Source organism: Nipponia nippon, unplaced genomic scaffold, assembly GCF_047370975.1.
Source record: "Nipponia nippon isolate SJK-2023a ecotype South Korea unplaced genomic scaffold, ASM4737097v1 scaffold_9, whole genome shotgun sequence".
In the NCBI taxonomy this organism is placed as follows: Eukaryota; Metazoa; Chordata; class Aves; order Pelecaniformes; family Threskiornithidae; genus Nipponia; species Nipponia nippon.
This window is the reverse complement of record NW_028262413.1, coordinates 28349833-28367250: the sequence shown is the minus strand read 5'-3', so window position 1 is coordinate 28367250 and position 17418 is coordinate 28349833. Positions and strand designations below refer to the sequence as shown.

General features: G+C 39.7%; 1 protein-coding gene across 9 annotated transcripts in view; it reads left to right on the top strand.

Moving 5' to 3' along the window:
- HMG20A (high mobility group 20A) overlaps positions 1 to 17418 on the top strand; it is a 49894-nt gene that overhangs the window by 7665 nt on the left and 24811 nt on the right. The gene's annotated exons all lie outside the window — the stretch shown is intronic.

Below are 17418 nucleotides of genomic sequence, written 5' to 3'. Positions count from 1 at the left end.
TCAATATGTGGGAAGCATGACAGAATAGACTTCAGCTACTCTTCTGCCGAGTTTAATTAAGATAAGAAAGTGTATTTGCTGCAATTCATATACGATATGAAGAGCCACTGTAATAAGTATCCCTTGTTAGAACAAATGAATCGGAATTTGTGGAATTCAAGTTCTGTTCCCAGACTCATGGGAAAGAATCTCAGCTTTCATCAGGAGAATAAATGTTTGGCTTTAGATTGGCAAGAAAAAAAACCTGAGAATGTCAAGTCAGCTTCTGAGATAATCCTAATTTTTTCTGGTAATCGTATTTCCTCCCACTTATGACTAGTTTGGGGCCCTCAGTTACTGGAATAGTTTCAAATGTTCTTCATTTCTGACACCACTAAAATTTTAGAGAGTGAGCTGAATCTCAGGCTGTAGGGTTATAGAAATGTAAGTCGCTAACTCTTGGCTGTGCTACTTGCATCCCTTTTTCTTCTGCCAGCTGCAATGCTTGTTGGATCCTTTGCTGAGCCATTTCACCCTTTAATGTGGCATAAACTATTTGATAAATGAACTAAAAGCTATTCTGTTTCTTTAGCATGCTGAAACACGACTTGTCCAGTGAACAGATGTGCCAGGCCGAAGATGATGCAACAGGAGTAGTTAGATCGGCTTAGGCTGCCATAGAACTGTAGCCTTAGGCAGTGGAGAGCTATTGTCTGCACCTTCTAGCACTTGGCTTATCTTCATGCAGGCAGATGACCTTTCTGAATGCTTCTCTTGATGTCATATGAAAACTCTACAGGGACTGCTAGCAGAATGAGACCAACAAGTTATCTTTGGTGATTAGGGGTGGCTCTTGTAGCTTAATATGACAGTTTACCACGTGTGGAAGTGGGAGGTTCCAAACACATTCTTTTTTTTGTTTGTTTTTGTAAGCTCTGGTATTTATTTCAGCCCTCTGAGTCCTTTTGACTATGTACCTCAGCTGGTGGAAGATACCCAGTTTCCACTCTTCCCTACCATTCTCCAAAAGGGAAGAATTAGGGAGTTAGAGCAGCTCTGTGAAAAGTAAGCTGTGGAGATTGCCATAACCAGGTGAGAAAGGAGAAGGGAGTAAGACCTTCCCCTCTCTGCAGCAGCAAGCTACTACTCTGTAACCTATACTTAAATCTAGGTTGTGTCAAAATATGGAAAGCTTGAGCAAGAGGCCTGAAAATTGTGTTCTTCTAATGCTCAACCTATGCCACCAGTACTTTGCTGTTTTCCCATTCTGCTTCTTCAGTTGACAATACTGTAAAAATCATTGTGTGACATTATTAGGATTCTGCAAACTGTTCACTAATGCCAAACGCTTAATTGAAACGTGCAAGCACAAATTGTATTTTTTTTAAGCTCTGAGTATAGGAAAAAGAAAGGCAGAAAAAAGCTTCTGAATCATATTAGTTTGTGATCCCTGGCTTTGTAAATGTCAGTTTAAAGTCACAAATAGTGCCTGATTCATCCTGCTTTCTGAAATTTGATGTCTTTCAACAAAATGACATCAATTTAAAACTTCTTGTTACTTAGAGAGAAGTAATGTGACAACTGGTTTTTTCAATAGCTGTGGTTTACTAACCTGGTTTAGCCTTTTGTTTTTAAAGACTACTCAAGCAAACCAGACTTCAGATTTGGTCACATTTAAACTAGTATACCTCAGGACAGGTATAGGCAGGTGAAGGCCTCCTTGGAAGCAGTGACCTGAAGAGGTGTTGGAGGTGACTAGATAATCCAGCTGAACATTAGCATTTAGTGAAGCTCTGAGCAACTAAGCCTTAGATATAAGAACAGGTAAGTCTAACAAGCAAGGTAGTAATACATGTTGTTTTCTGCAGCTGGCAGTGCTACAGCTACTTTTGGAATTCAGAAAGGGTTGCTAGCACACTGGAAAAAGGTCAGAGTCTGAAAATCAGTTAAAGGCATATTTTCAGTCCTAAAAATGAATGCTGGTGCTGTGTTTAACTTCTTGAAAGGATGCATTTATCAAATAACTTAAACAGAATTTATTGATATAGAATCTTAGCTTATAGGGTCTAGCCTGCGAAAGCATAGCAAAAGTGCCCCTGTACTCGGAACTGGTGAGGCCGCACCTCGAGTACTGTGTTCAGTTTTGGGCCCCTCACTCCAAGAAGGACATTGAGGTGCTGGAGCGTGTCCAGAGAAGGGCAACGAAGCTGGTGAAGGGTTTGGAGCACAAGTCTTAGGAGGAGCGGCTGAGGGAACTGGGGTTGTTTAGTCTAGAGAAGAGGAGGCTGAGGGGAGTACCTTATTGCTCTCTACCACTACCTGAAAGGAGGCTGTAGCGAGGTGGGGGTCTCTTCTCCCTAGTAACAAGCAATAGGACAAGAGGAAATGGCCTCAAGCTGCGCCAGGGGAAGTTTGGGTTGGATATTAGGAAAAACTTCTTCACCGAAAGGGTAGTCAGGCATTGGAACAGGCTGCCGAGGGAAGTGGTTGAGTCCCCATCCCTGGAAGTATTTAAAAGAAGGGTAGACATTGTGCTTGAGGACATGGTTTAGTGGTGGTTTTGGCAGTGTTAGGTTAACGGTTGGACTCGATGATTTTAAGGGTCTTTTCCAACCTTAACGATTCTATGATTCTATGAAAACCCAAGTGACTGCTACAACAGAAAGTTGTACAGATTTACTGTGTGCGTAACTACCATGTGGGACATGTGATGCAGTGATGCTTCTCTTGCTGTCAGTCTTTAAAGCAAGACTGGGTAACTTCTATAGATTTGAATTCCTCTTTGTGTGGTTTTTTGTTTGTTTGTTTTTTAACAGAGGCTAGGTGGCCTGTGCTAAATGGGTCAGTCTGGGTGATCACAATCATCCCCTCTAGCCTGTGTCCGTAGGTATACTGCAGCTTTACAGACAGGAAATAAGCTTTTTTAGTTCTAGCCCAGGAAGCCTTCCTGAAAGTACAAAAATCTTGCAAGTATTTTTATTAGCCTAACCAAAGTGGTCTTTGTCCAGGCATAAGATTTGATTGTTCTTCTGTTTACATTTGGGTATAAAAAGCTATAGAATTAATAACTGCAAGTTAAATTTAGACTGTGTGACTTTGTGAATTGTTTTGAATGAGTAGTGATATGAAAATCATCCTAATATCGAACATATTTTCCTTACTTGAGAAACCTTTTCTGTTAATGTTGTCTTAACCTTATAAAAACTTAAAATTCATTACAAGTATGAAAAAATGTGAACTGCATTATAGATGGCTTACTTGCATTTTCTCGATAGGAAAATGCTTTAAATGTTTGGGGTTTTTTTAGGTAAGTTACTTGCATAATTTTATTGGTAATTGTAAAAACATACGTTCTGTCTCAATGCCATTTCAACAAAGTATTTCTCAAGGGAATTACAGAAAAGACACTTATCGGAAGGGTTTGCAAAGCATGCAGAAAATAATGTTACAAGAAACTTTCTAACATGTTCCTAAAGTTTATATTCTTGCATTGCTGTTATGTGGAAGAGTATTGTAAATATTGATATGCAAATTAGCACACACAAAGGGTTTAAATTTTTATAGTAAGGAAGAGCAGGAAGACAGGAGATTTCAAATGCATAGTAAGGCTAGAAACTTTAAAAAAAAAATCTCACTTCACCTTTTATCTCAGTGTCTTTGTGTTATAGACTTCTGGGAATTATGTTTAGAAAAATGTTTTTTCTTTATTGATGCACAATTCTTAATTTTCAAATCTGAGATCAGTAATGTTTGTCAGATAAGTGTCTATAATTGACTTTTTATGGAGACATTTAAATAATGCTATGTAAATGTAGGAACTTACTGGTTTATAGCTCTATTGCATGGTTGGTTTTTTTCCTTCCAGCTTGCGTGAATATGGATCAACAGGAGACTCTGGGCAAGTGATGAGGCAGGATTGTGATAATGTAGCCTTGCAGTAATATATTAACTGAAAGTTATCATGAAAAAGGTATGCTGGTCTGTCATAGGCAGGTAAATTTTACTCAAATGAGTTGTCACTTTACAATAGGAAATATATGTCATACCTCCATTTTTTCAGACTTGTAAGTGTCTCTGGTTCTGAATCTCACTACTGTGGATGTATGTGTATACCATTGTAATTAAAAGTACAGAAATTTGAGTATTTGGAGATTTTTGCAGATCAGAGAAACAAATTCCCTGGCATTTGCTGTGACTTTCTACTGCTAAATAACTTAGTGCTTAAAAGACAAATGAAATGCAAAGTAATCACCCCAAAGAAGCTAGACAGTACATCAGCAAAAGCTGACAAGGAATTAGAATGGCAATTTATTTGAAGGAATAGAGAAGAAATGACAAATCAGTTGCTTTTTGGATGTCGAACGTATAGGAGGGGTTGCAAGTGTATTGTGTTAAATACTGCAGTGACAAACCATGATTTGTAACTGCCTTTGAGAAATTCAGAGAGTATGGAAGGCTGGTTGAAACCCATAAGGAGATGGTGCCATGTGGGAAGAAGGTGGTGGAATTGAAAGAAATTGTATCGATGACAGGATGCAGAGAGGTTGATAAGATCTAATTTTTAAAGCTATAGTGAGAAATTAAGGTGTCAGGTGCCACTTCTCATTGCAAAAAAATGAATTTGTCTCTGTAAATGATGTTGTTTCTAAAATCACTAGCTGAAGCTAATGTGCCTCTAGCCTTCATTTTAGAATTAAATGACCACTTTGAGGTTACAGTACGGTAAAGCCGCTGATTCTTGAAGGAATCCAAAGACCTGAGTATTCCCTGGGTTCTTTCTTCCAGTGAGTTCTCTGGCAATTTTTTTACTTGTGTCTGCCTCTGATTTTTGTGACTTTTCTCTCATGCAGATAGACTTACCTTCAAATATAATAGTTCCCAGCCTCACTCGTGGCAGCAGTCACTCTTAGTCTGAACTGCCGTACTTGTAGTAAGGAGGAAATATTTGGTTATTCAGGTAGGGCTTGCGTATTGCTGTGAAGATGGTTGCATGCTACTAGTGGCATGAGTGTTAGTTTGTGAACCTTCATCTAGCTTTGGCACAGAATGTCTCTTCAATTTTCGATACAGTGGAGACTCCATTTCTTTTCAGATTTAAACCCCTATTGTCTTGCAAATTATAGTATATCCTCTGTGAGGCTAGAAATGAGAACTTATCTTTTGCTTATATGCAATGAAGAGCTTGGTGTTACAGTAGCTTCTTGGTCCCTCAGTTGTCTGTCCCTGTAATCTTGTGAAAGCACATGCAGTTCATTATGCTGTGTCCTCCACTTGAAGGACAGAATATATTGAACAAGTGGACTAATTAGTGGAGTGGCAAGCACAGCAGCCTCGAGCTAAGCTTTTCATTTGAAGAAAAAACCTGCTTAAAACTGCTACTGAATTAAACCCTACTTGAAATCACTGAAAGTTGGGTTCTGTGTAGTGAGTCTAACACAATTCCTCTCTCAAATGACAACTTGCCATTGTTTTTTACAATTGTTGAAATTATTTGAATTGGGGTAAATACTGCTTGTTCTATTCGGAGTTGAGAGTAAATCTGAGCTTAATACAAAGGGTGAGGGAATCTTTGTATAGGGGCAGTATAATATTGTAAGTCCAGCTCTAGCTTCAGTAATTGGAGAGAAGATCCTGGATTCCTTGCTAAGGTTGCTCTTGATGGATTTTTCTAGTTAATAGATGAATAAAATGAAAACTTTCCATCTCTGTTCTGGTGGAGGAGAGAAGAATTGTCTCTTTATTCTTCTGTCCCTCAAGCTTTGTCAGGACTGGGAGGGGTGTTGTCTGATACTCCTCTTCTCTATTCCTATGGCCATTTTAAGGAATTTTTTCAACTGCTTTTATGTCCTGTCTTCTATTCATCACTGTCTGTGTCCTGAGAATAAACAGTGCTTATTTATTCAGCTGTTGGTAGCCTTCCTAACAAAAAAAAAAAGCAGTGAGGGCATTTGCTAGTTTACTTCTGTGTTGACCAGAAGCTTTGAGCCAGACAGTCTACCATGGTAGTATCTGCCATAAAGATGACCTTCATTTTGTTTTTGAGTAGGTGAAGACCTCTAGCAGTCCCTTCTAGTCTAAAGCATTCTTTGAGTCATTAAATGTGAATGATACAAGAGATGCATTTCTTGATTTATGGAAGTGGGATTAATTCAGTATGGCAGAAAATATGGACTTCTCTCACAGTTTCCTTTTTCTTCCTCCACAAATGAGCAGAAACAGCCAACAAAGAAAAAGCGGTGGCATGCCTTGCTCATTAATGCTTTGCTGGGTGGATCTTAGTTGGCAAAGCTAGTTGGAATCTGCAGATTTTTTTGTATGGTTAGAAGATATTTACATATAGAATGTGTGATTATCAGGTGATGTTAGGAAATGTTACTGAGAAAGGCATTTTAAATAGAAATACAAACAAGTTCCTGGTGAGTAAGACACAGATACTTGAGTAGAGGAAAATTTCAGTGTGAAGTGGGTGAATGTTTCTGCTTCTTGTTTATTGACCTCTTAGCTGTAAATGAAACACACTTCAATTGTACAAAACCCACAGTTTTTACAAGCTGAAATTTCGAAGAGTCTTTCCTAATCAGCTTGATTACTTGGTATAGTTACAAGTAATAGGCTGCTTCTTTTATTTGTCTTTTACATGCTAAACTCCAGATACCTATACTGCAAATATTATGCTGTGGATGGGAGATACTAAGTACTGTCTGGTGCAGTAGTCTTTTATGTCTCTCAGGACTCTATTTACACATTGCAACCTGCTCTTGGAGGTTTACTCGTTGCTGTTACCTATCAGGAAGCAATAGGAGAGGTGACTAGCCTGTTTTGAGAACTGTGTACTCATTGCTGAAGAACCTGTGTGTGCTACTTATGACAGCCAGGTAAGGGTTTACTTAAGTAAGGGTTACTTAAGGGTTTCTTCTGGAGTGGATGTTTTATCATGAAAAGCAAAGCTTAGTTGAGATGTGAACTGAACCTGCTGGATTCTTTTTAGTGAGCTTATCCCGTAGCTTTGGAATGCCATGAGCATATTTTGTCTACAGTTAAACATAGATGACCCTTTCTAGAGGTCAGGAAACAGTTCCAGGGTGGGAATTAGCTGTTTTGGGAGACCATTAAAGACCAGGAAAGCCAAGCTTCCATTACTGTAATAAATGTTTTATCTCAGGAAGTCTGTAAGCTCAAATATGATTGTTAAAGTTTTCATAAAAGCTGAATACTTTCTGCTTTCAAAAATGTAATGTGTAAAAAGAAATGTTGTGCTTTTTTGACTTTGTCTGGGAGATGTGGGAAGGAGCAAAATGCAGATGAGTGCTTTTTCAGAGGAGTCTAGTGACTGAAAAGACAGTTTTCTAACTGGAAAGCCCCTGAGCTAACTTTTAGGATTAAATGTGGTAATGGATCCTCAGGTAATCCGTGTACTCACTTCTAACAGGCTGCAAAAGGTAACCAAGAAAAGTAAGTTTCCTAAATTTGCAGCACTGTGCCTGTGCTTCTGTTGTAAAATGTTTAGGCTCCACAAATCAAAAAAGACAGAGTATTGCCTAAACTCTTGTTTTCCACCAGTTTGCTTTGTCTGTTTCTGATCAAGGCAATGAACTTTAGATTATGAGGTTATACTGAGGTGAAATCTATGTTGTAGCCCTTCTGAAAATACAAATATTTTTCCATTTTCCCACTATTAAATGCTGTGTAAACCAGAGTGTTACTGACCTTTTGTTAAGGATCACACACACTTTAGTTCTTATTTCTTTTTTTTGCAGTAAGAATTGCATAATAGGTATTCAAGTCAGATTCTTACAGCTACTCCTAGATGTCTGAAACCAAGCAATGACTAAGAGTTGGTTGAGATGTCCAAGATAAAACGGTTAAGCGCGGTAGCGTTTTAAAGACTGTTTCTGAAGTTTAGTTGTATTCTTAGCTCTGAAGGTCCTATAAGAGCTTCTTTAAACCAGCTATGCCTCTTTACCCATATTTAGGGGTGTTGGGATAATATTTATGCTTTAGCTCAGAGGAACCATATTTACTTAACAAATATATATAGAAATGAAATCATTGAAAGGAAATGTAAAAGCAGTATAAATCTTTGCTCTTTGCTAAATACGGTAAATACTCAAACCTGAATGCCAAATCTTTCAGAACATTTATAACTAAACATGAATTAGGAATCCTGTTAAATGTAAGTGCTTCGGACTTTGTGTGTTACGTGCGAGACGTCCATCCTTGTGTCTGTTCATTCTTCAGCCTGTTTGAAAAGATTTGCATTCTCTTTGAGGACTAAATTTATTGTGTATGTAGATCAACTCTATTTTGCAGAGCTTGTGCACGTTTCCCGTCTGCAGTTCCTTGTTTCCAGCATCTGAGGAGCAGCTGTGGAAGAGGGAATTTGGAAGAGCAGATGATAGGTCTTAGCCACACTTTTCCCAGGTTCTTGTTTGCTATTTGGTCCCAAGCTCTAGGCAGTGATGCTCTGCTATTAGTCCCTGTTTTCCCCTGGCTTCTTTTGACTCCTTGCCTATGATATGACAGGATAGACACAAAGAGATTGCAACATCACTAAGACAGTAGGAAGAAGTTAGCCACTGTCCTCACAGCAATTTGTTCAGGCTACTGGAAGTGGCTTGGGAATCATAGAATCATTTAGGTTGGAAGAGACCTTTAAGATCATCAAGTCCAACTGTTAACCTAGCACTGCCAAGTCCACCATTAAACCACGTCCCCAAGCACCACATCTACACGTCTTTTGAATACATCCAAGGATGGGGACTCAACCACTTCCCTGGGCAAGCCTGTTCCAGTGCTTGACAACCCTTTCAGTGAATAAATTTTTCCTGCTATCCAGTCTAAACCTCCCCTGGTGCAACTTGAGGCCATTTCCTATTGCTTGTTACTTGGCAGAAGAGATGAAATACTGCAAATGTTTACCTGTTGTTTTGAGCACTCAGCCTAGGATATTTAGGCATGCTGCTGTCATGGCTTCTTTCTTTTCAATCCTACTTCAGCTGCAAAATTAAGTGTTTTCATTATGTATGGCACAGGTGTTCCAGAAATGTGCTCTCTACCTGCCTCTTACCATACCTCACACACATCTCTGGATGTCTGTTTTATTGCTTAAAACTGGAGAGCAGTCAGACTACTCCAGTAGGCTTATGCCGTTGTTGCTTTCCCTTGTTTTCCATTCATGATGCTAAATAGCGTAATTTCCTGTTGCCTTTGGAGGATGAAGATGAGTATAGGTAAAGCTTTATTCTAACTTGCCTAGATTCTGCTGTTGATATAAGTTAATTCTTTTATGGAGCCATGGAAGTATCTGGAGTTTTGTATGATTTTAAAATTTCTGTGTTCTTTCCCTTTTGGTGGTGAGAGGGGAGTTCTGGTATGTGCCTAGTAAGAGCATGTAGTTACAGTCTTTTTCGAATTTTCCTAAAATTTTTTATTCATGTTTTGGGTGTAGTGTTTTGCTATAGCATTTATCTTTACACATTTCATCTGTGGCCTCAGACAACTTCAAAAGCTTGTTAGCATTGGTCAAAGGAGCTGTCTGCTGCTCCAGGAAAGAGGATGCTTTGGCAGGATCGTGCTGTCATTTCTATTTCTGTTTCTTTTCTTTTAATGAATACAGACAAGGTTTTGTAAGCAGTGTCCACTGATATCTTGATACCTGCTTGAACCTGGTGTCTGTTCTTTTGTGCTTGTTTTCCTTATTCATTTTCCATCAGTCTGTTTCTGAGGTCTATATAATTTTTATGCTGTGATGCCAATGATATGATGTGTGTGAAACAATCCCAAATTAAAGACTGTCAGAAGAGCCTTGGCTGAAAAGGGATTTTGGTGCACTTCATGCAATATACATACAAACTTTCATTTCTGATACATATTTATCTGTTACCAGAGAGTTTTAAAAACAGATTAGAAACAAACAGTCCAATCTAATCTCACTATTCTTTCTATTAGAAAGAATTTGCTAGTATCAGTTCTGTTGATCTTTTAAAGGAAAAGAAACAACAGATCAGAGTGAACATTTAGATACCTGTTATTTTGCACAACTAAGGCTATCTAAAAATTGTGATTTCTTCTAAATGACAGGTTTTTGCTTCCTCAAACTAATTTCTTTTATGTTGGAATAGTGCAAGGCAACAGCAAGAAAATGACAGCAAAAATGTATGGGAGCTGGCATGTCATATTTTTTCGAAAGATGGGTCTTTTCTAAAAACAGGCAGAATTAGTTGCCTGTTTTGTGTGAGAATCACTGACTCTTCCCACACTTCATTTCCTCTAACCTTTGTCCCTGTACCCATATCAATGCATTCAAAATATCCAGTTGCATGCTGTCTTTGTGGCTCTTGAGGTCAAAGTAGATGCTTTTGTGTTGGGTCATGAAGCCTGTGGTGAGTCATTCTTTTAAGTATATACTCAATCTCTTTTTCAGTATATTCTCACATCCAAAGTATTCAACCCCATATTCTGTAAAATGGTCAGTAATTACTTGTTTTGGTGGGTATGTGCCTGAGAAATTCCAGTCTGTATTCCTCTGTGGCAGCAGCCAGAGTTTCCTATCCCAGAATTTAAGTGAGTTAGGAGTATATGCTGTACTTGCTTGACACCTTTTTTGATGAGTAGGGCTTGATGAGATCAAAAGTGCTAATACACCTTCAAAACAACTTTTCAATCTCAGCAGGTGTATCTACTCTTTCAGTTATTTTATTTTCAAATATGTAAGTTTTCATTTCAGTGGCCGGTCACAACCCAGATTCTTTGACAGTCAGAGTTATCTCTAGTTCAGAATACTTGCTTGGTATTTTAAATCAAAGTAGTCCTCAAGCATTAATTAATACTGTTTCTTGTTTCACTTGTGTGATGCTGGTAAATGTTAGAGCTGGGCAAACACCATGAAAAACTTCAGTCTGTTCATTTACATTTTTTAATAAACTGCTTTGCTCATGGCACTTTTATGTTTGCATTCCACAAACAGTGAAATGATTGGGTCTTACTGACATAAACGATCAGAGGAACTGAGCTTTAATTTTGAAGGAAAGTAACCATTTACTTACTGATGGGGAAGCTATCAGGATCTGGTAAAGTCTTGGGTGATTTATAGTCACTGTGGTTTCAGAGAAGTGTCTGTGCTCCAGGCGTGGTTTGTGTCCGTTACATAGTTGGTGGTTGTGGCTTTTTATGGGCTATCCCTTTTGCCTTGTTAATGTAAAAGTAGCTATTGGAAAACTTTGTCCTGTGAAATATGAGGTCCTCAGATCCTACAGAAATTTTCAAATGACAGAGCAGGTGAAGAGGTAGACTAAATTGCCTATAGTAACTGGAAGTTCAGAGGAGAGAGACAAATTACAAAAGCCAGTGCTATCCCTGGTAGCCAAATACTGGACTTAGCTTAGGTAGAGTGATTAACAAAAAATTATCAAGATTTATTTTGGTACTTATTTTTTGTGATGTGAATGGTTTATATTTTCTCATGTGAGATCTGTAACACAAAGATTAAGTTAATTTTGCAGAGTTGTACATGTTAGTGCTATTATTTTAAAGGCATCTGATACTATCATTAAGAAAGTTAACTCAGAATAAAATGGACTATCCTAATCTGTAGATGCTTAATACCTGCAATGAAGGGCTGGATAACAAAGCCTTCCCTCTGGGTACCTGTACCACAGTTACTGATTTTACCTATCTAGGTGTGGATAGCACAACTAATTGTACAGTCATCTCATTGCGGGGTTTTGTTTTCCCTTGAGTGATCTGAAAAGCTTGTTTATTGCTAATGCAAAATTTTTCATGTATTTGATGGGAGAAGGAATTCGGTGTGGAGCTATTCTTGCTTTTGCCTGCAGAGTTGGGTATGTTCCTTTCCTGTGTGAATAAGGGCTTACATTCCAGGAAACAGGAGGATTTTATATATATGTGTGTGTGTATATACGCACATACATGAGACATCTTGTATATGCCCCATCCTAATGCATTTATGTAAATAAGAGCAGAATATAGAACTGAACACTTGTGTTTTTTAAAAATATATTTTTGCAGATGTTCGGAAGCTGTTACTAAGGTTTGAGTATTAATAGCTTTGTTAGTGTGTGCCACGAAGATCCAAATAAACTAAGCATAAAACTAATCTTTATATCTTTCCCTTCTTTCCTTAAGCTGCTTAAAGATGCAGTGGAACTCTGGATTTTTTTTTCCTGCAAGTCTTTATTTTGGTCTCTAGTGTTACTTTGTTTTTACTGGCAGGAAGTAAAACTAAAAGCAGTTGGCTGTTCTCTGGTATATACTTTCTGGTCTGACAGAAAAACCTTCATCCCATTAGGTTTGACTTGCAATTTTCCTGAAGTTACAAAGACCTTTGTCTAATGAGTTGCTTGTAGGGAAAAAGTCAAATCTGATTTTTGCAGTCAGGGATGTTGGATAATATGCTTCTGCTCCAGTTTGATGGAAGAAAATGTGGCTGTCGAGAGAATCTGAGCTTCCTCTGACAGTTCCAAAAGCATTGTGGTTTTAATTGGAGATGTACTTGCTTCAGTTTTCTTTCTGATACCCTGGCTACATGTGGACAGACAGAAGAAGTGATGATCCTACACTTTTTTTCTCTCAAGAGATCATCTGAGTTTAAATTATTTACATTATGAACTGCTTGGATTCTGAAGTTTGGATAAGGCATACTGCGATTCTTCGGTGACGTAGCAGAAGATTATTTTTTTTTTAATCTATTATTCTCTGTGAATGGTAAGGTTTGGAGCTATTTGTTCTGGCAAAGAAGGATGAGAGACTTCAGGAATAAGAAGGATGAGAGACTTCAGGAATAAGAAGGATGGGAGAAAAATGCTTCACTCAGCAGTAACATTTCTAAAACTAGAGCTGGCAGTGAGGTAATTGGAACTCCTGCAGTGTTTTATTATCGGGCAGTAAGTTGGATTTCTGAGGCTCACTTCATACTTAAATATGTTTAACTGTAATAAATATGTATTTATAAACTTACCTTTTAATTGGATGACTGGTTTAGTAATTTTTTGTTTTTGCTTAAGATCATCTGATATGATGTCATTGAAAAGGCAACATTGCTCAGGACTCTTTTCACCCTTCTTTTCCAGTGTTCAGGGCCATCTTAAGACTCCATGTGGCCTTGTGATGAGTAAGAAGTCAGTCTGCATTTGGTAGTGACTTATTGCATGACTAGACCTGTGCAGACACTGTAGAGTCCAGCCTTATTTTACATATGTTGTGAATCACTTTACACAAGCAAAGCAAGTTACATTTTGTGGAAGCAATGAACATTTTGGAGAGTGTACAGTAATTGCTTTGCTTTGGGTCTGGAAGAGACTGTTTCTTCATCTGGGGTGAGCCATGAGACAGCAGTACGCAGTGTTCGAGAAGAACAGCTGCTTGTAGCTTGCATTGTTTTAACAGTCTGGCCATGAACATGTGCTACTCTGACTCTGGTCGTCTCCTTTGAAAAATAAGAATGCAGATGTGCTACACTGAGGTGGTCTGCTAGACAAAATTGATTGCACGTAGTAAGTGGCATCTTTGCTGTTGGAGTGAAATGATCTGATTCTTTGAAGAAAAGATTGACTGTGACAAATTTTACCCTTCATTTATTGCATGTATAAAAGGCTCTTAAAAAAAAAAAAACCAACAAACAATCAAACTTGGGCTTTAGATTATGCATCGCCTGTGAGTTTAGGTCTGCTGCCCTATAATAGCATCGTTAACAATGCAACCATAGTAATGATGTTATGAAAAAGTCAGTCATTCTGTCTACGCCCTATCATGGATTTGTTCTCACCCTGATTTTATAACTACCTTCTTTTAACTTTTCCTTTCCTCTGTACAGATGTGACTAGAAATGAGATGATATGCTAGCTTTCAGTCTACCCAAAATACAACTCGGCTACTTCATCTTTCCTACTATAATAACATTACAATTATATGGCGTGGTCAAAAGTTAATGTGAGAAGAAATGAACGGAGAGCTTTGGCTGGAACTCAAGAAAAAAAGGAGAGCTTACCACGTTTGGAAGAAGGGGCAGGTGACTCAGAAGGACTACAAGGATGTTGTGAGGTTATGCAGGGAGAAGATTAGAAAGGTGAAGGCCCAGCTAGAACTTAAACTGGCCACCGCCATTAAAGGTAACAAAAAATGTTTTTCCAAATATATCAGCGACAAAAGGAGGGCCAGGGAGAATCTCCCTCCTTTGTTGGATGCGGAGGGAAACATTGCCACAAAGGATGAGGAGAAGGCTGAGGTACTTAATGCCTTCTTTGCCTCAGTCTTTAATAGTCAGACTAGTTATCCTCAGGGTATTCAAGCCCCCTGAGCTGGGAGACAGAGATGGGAAGCAGAATAAAGCCCCAATAATCCAAGAGGTAACAGTTAGTGACCTGCACCTCCACCTGGATGCTCACAAGTCCATGGGGCCACACAGGATCCACCCAAGGATACTGAGGGAGCTGGCAGAGGAGCTTGCCAAGCCACTCTCCATCATTTATCAGCAGTCCTGGTTAACTGGGGAGGTCCCAGATGACTGGAAGTTAGCAAATGTGATGCCCCTCTACAAGAAGGGTTGGAAAGAGGATCCGGGGAACTACAGGCCTGTCAGCCTGACCTCAGTGCCGGGAAAGGTCATGGAGCAAGTCATCTTGAGTGCCATTACGCAGCATGTGTGCGACAACCAGGGGATCAGGCTCAGCCAGCATGGGTTTATGAAAGGGAGGTCCTGCTTCACTAACCTGGTCTCCTTCTATGACAAGGTGACCTGCTTAGTGGATTAGGGGAAGGCTGTGGATGTTGTCTACTTGGACTTTAGTAAGGCCTTTGACACTGTCTCCCACAGCATTCTCCTGGAGAAGCTGGCTGCGCATGGCTTGGATAAGTGCACTCTGTGCTGGGTTAAAAACTGGCTGGATGGCCAGGCCAGAGTGTGGTGGTGAATGGAGGCAAATCCAGTTGGCGGCCGGTCACGAGTGGTGTTCCCCAGGGCTCAGTGTTGGGGCCGGTCCTGTTCAACATCTTCATTGATGGTCTGGATGAGGGGATCGAGTGCACCCTCAGTAAGTTTGCAGATGACACCAAGTTGGGTGGAAGTGTCGATCTGCTGGAGGGTAGGAAGGCCCTGCAGAGGGACCTGGACAGGCTGGATAGTTGGGCCAGGGCCAACTGCATGAGATTCAACAAGGCTAAGTGCCGGGTCCTGCACTTGGGTCACACCAACCCCATGCAATGCTACAGGCTGGGAGAGGAGTGGCTGGAGAGCTGTATGGTGGAAAAGGACCTGGGGGTGTTGGTTGACAGCTGCCTGACCATGAGCCAACAGTGTGCCCAGGTGGCCAAGAGGGCCACTGGCATCCTGGCTTGTATCAGGAATAGTGTGGCCAGCAGGACCAGGGAGGTGATAGTGCCCCTGTACTCAGCGCTGGTGAGGCCACACCTCGAGTACTGTGTTCAGTTTTGGACCCCTCACTCCAAGAAGGACATCGAAGTGCTGGAGCGTGTCCAGAGAAGGGCAACGAAGTTGGTGAAGGGTTTGGAGCACAAGTCTTAGGAGGAGCGGCTGAGGGAACTGGGGTTGTTTAGTCTAGAGAAGAGGAGGCTGAGGGGAGACCTTATTGCTCTCTACAACTACCTGAAAGGAGGCTGTAGCGAGGTGGGGGTCTCTTCTCCCTAGTAACAAGCAATAGGACAAGAGGAAATGGCCTCAAGCTGCGCCAGGGGAAGTTTGGGTTGGATATTAGGAAAAACTTCTTCACCGAAAGGGTAGTCAGGCATTGGAACAGGCTGCCGAGGGAAGTGGTTGAGTCCCCATCCCTGGAGGTATTTAAAAGAAGGGTAGACATTGTGCTTGAGGACATGGTTTAGTGGTGGTTTTGGCAGTGTTAGGTTAACGGTTGGACTCAATGATTTTAAGGGTCTTTTCCAACCTTAATGATTCTATGATTCTATGATAAATTAAGAAAGTTTGATTATACTTCTGTTTTTGAAAGGTATTTGATTACCTACTGTTTGATTCTTCCCTGTGTATTGATGTGTGTAGTAGCACTTAGATCTTTATGCTGTATAAGTTCTTCCTTCATTTCCCAAGTAATACTGTCAAACCATGTTGATACACTCTGTAGTATTAAGTATGATCTCTCATTGCATGCAAGTGAGGTGTCCAGCTAGAAAATTTAAACTGAAAGTTACAGAATACTGTTGTAGATTTTCTGCACCATGAAGCCTTTGTTTTCCCTGAGAGATGAAGGAAGGGAGGGAAAGAAAAAGATAAATTAAGCCAGATTTTCAATGGTTTAGGATAATGTAGACTCTCCTCTAGGCTCATAAAGAGGTTTGACTAATGTTAGTATAGGTGACTAATGGATCTTTGGAAATCTTATCAATGTTTAAACATTGAGAGCATGGAATGGTAGGAAACTTGTTCTTCACTGGTATTTTTCTTGGTCTCATCTTGGAGTTTTGCACACATAATGCTTCTTTGTTCTCTGGAGTTCAAGCTTGCACTCTTCCTCCTTGATCCCTGTACTTGCTTTTTTTGCGTTTGTCTTTTTATCCTTTTTAAATATTGGTTGGTAGTGCCCTCCCAACCAGACATTCAAAAACTCTTGCAGCTTCTGTAGGTCAGGTGTTAACTGCTGTTCCCCAGCTGACCAGTGTTATACTGGAGGTAGGAAATACAAGGAAAAAAAACCCTAAAGCTTGGAGTGTTTGGAGCTAAGGTGAAGTCAGAAAAATGTATTGCTGACTGTATCGGCTTATCCATAATAGAGCGGAAGGTATATGTCTGCTGCTGTCGTTGTGAGAACAGCGTTTCTGGTTGAGCAGTACTGTGCTTAAAATGGAAGCAGAATCTCTATGGAAACTCCAAGTGGTGGTGAGATTGAGCATTACAGTTTTGGTTTGGCTGCAGTCTTTGCTCCACCCTACAAAAGTTGTAAAGGAAATATAGTCGAGTGCGTGCTGGATCTTCCAGAACTGATCTATCACAAAATAAATCATTGTTCTTCAAGCACTTTGTCAAATGCTGCTGTTAATAAATAAATCAGTCTTTCTGTATTCCTGCTTAGCTGGTTGCTTCCTTGAGCCAATACAACTAGTAGGGTAGCAGTACAGTAAACTCAGAACTGCTCTAGTTTGAATTAGTTTTATTTGGAGGTGGTGCTTACTTGCATTGAATTGTAGTGCTTGTAAAGGTTTGGAGTTTAACATCAATTTCAGTTTTATTTTTGCATTTGGGTAGACATAGTTAAGAAATGAAAATAGGGATATGTGTTAGCTGTTAACAAAGTAAGGGTACGTTGTTTCTTGTGCCTTGAGTTTAGTCAAACGTGTCTCATTAGGCGCTTTAGCCAAAGTTTAAATTGACAAAGCTGCAGAAATATTCAGAACAAATCTAGATGGGACTTGCCAACTGTCCTTTTCAAGTCCTGTGAATTCTGTAAAGTTTGAGAA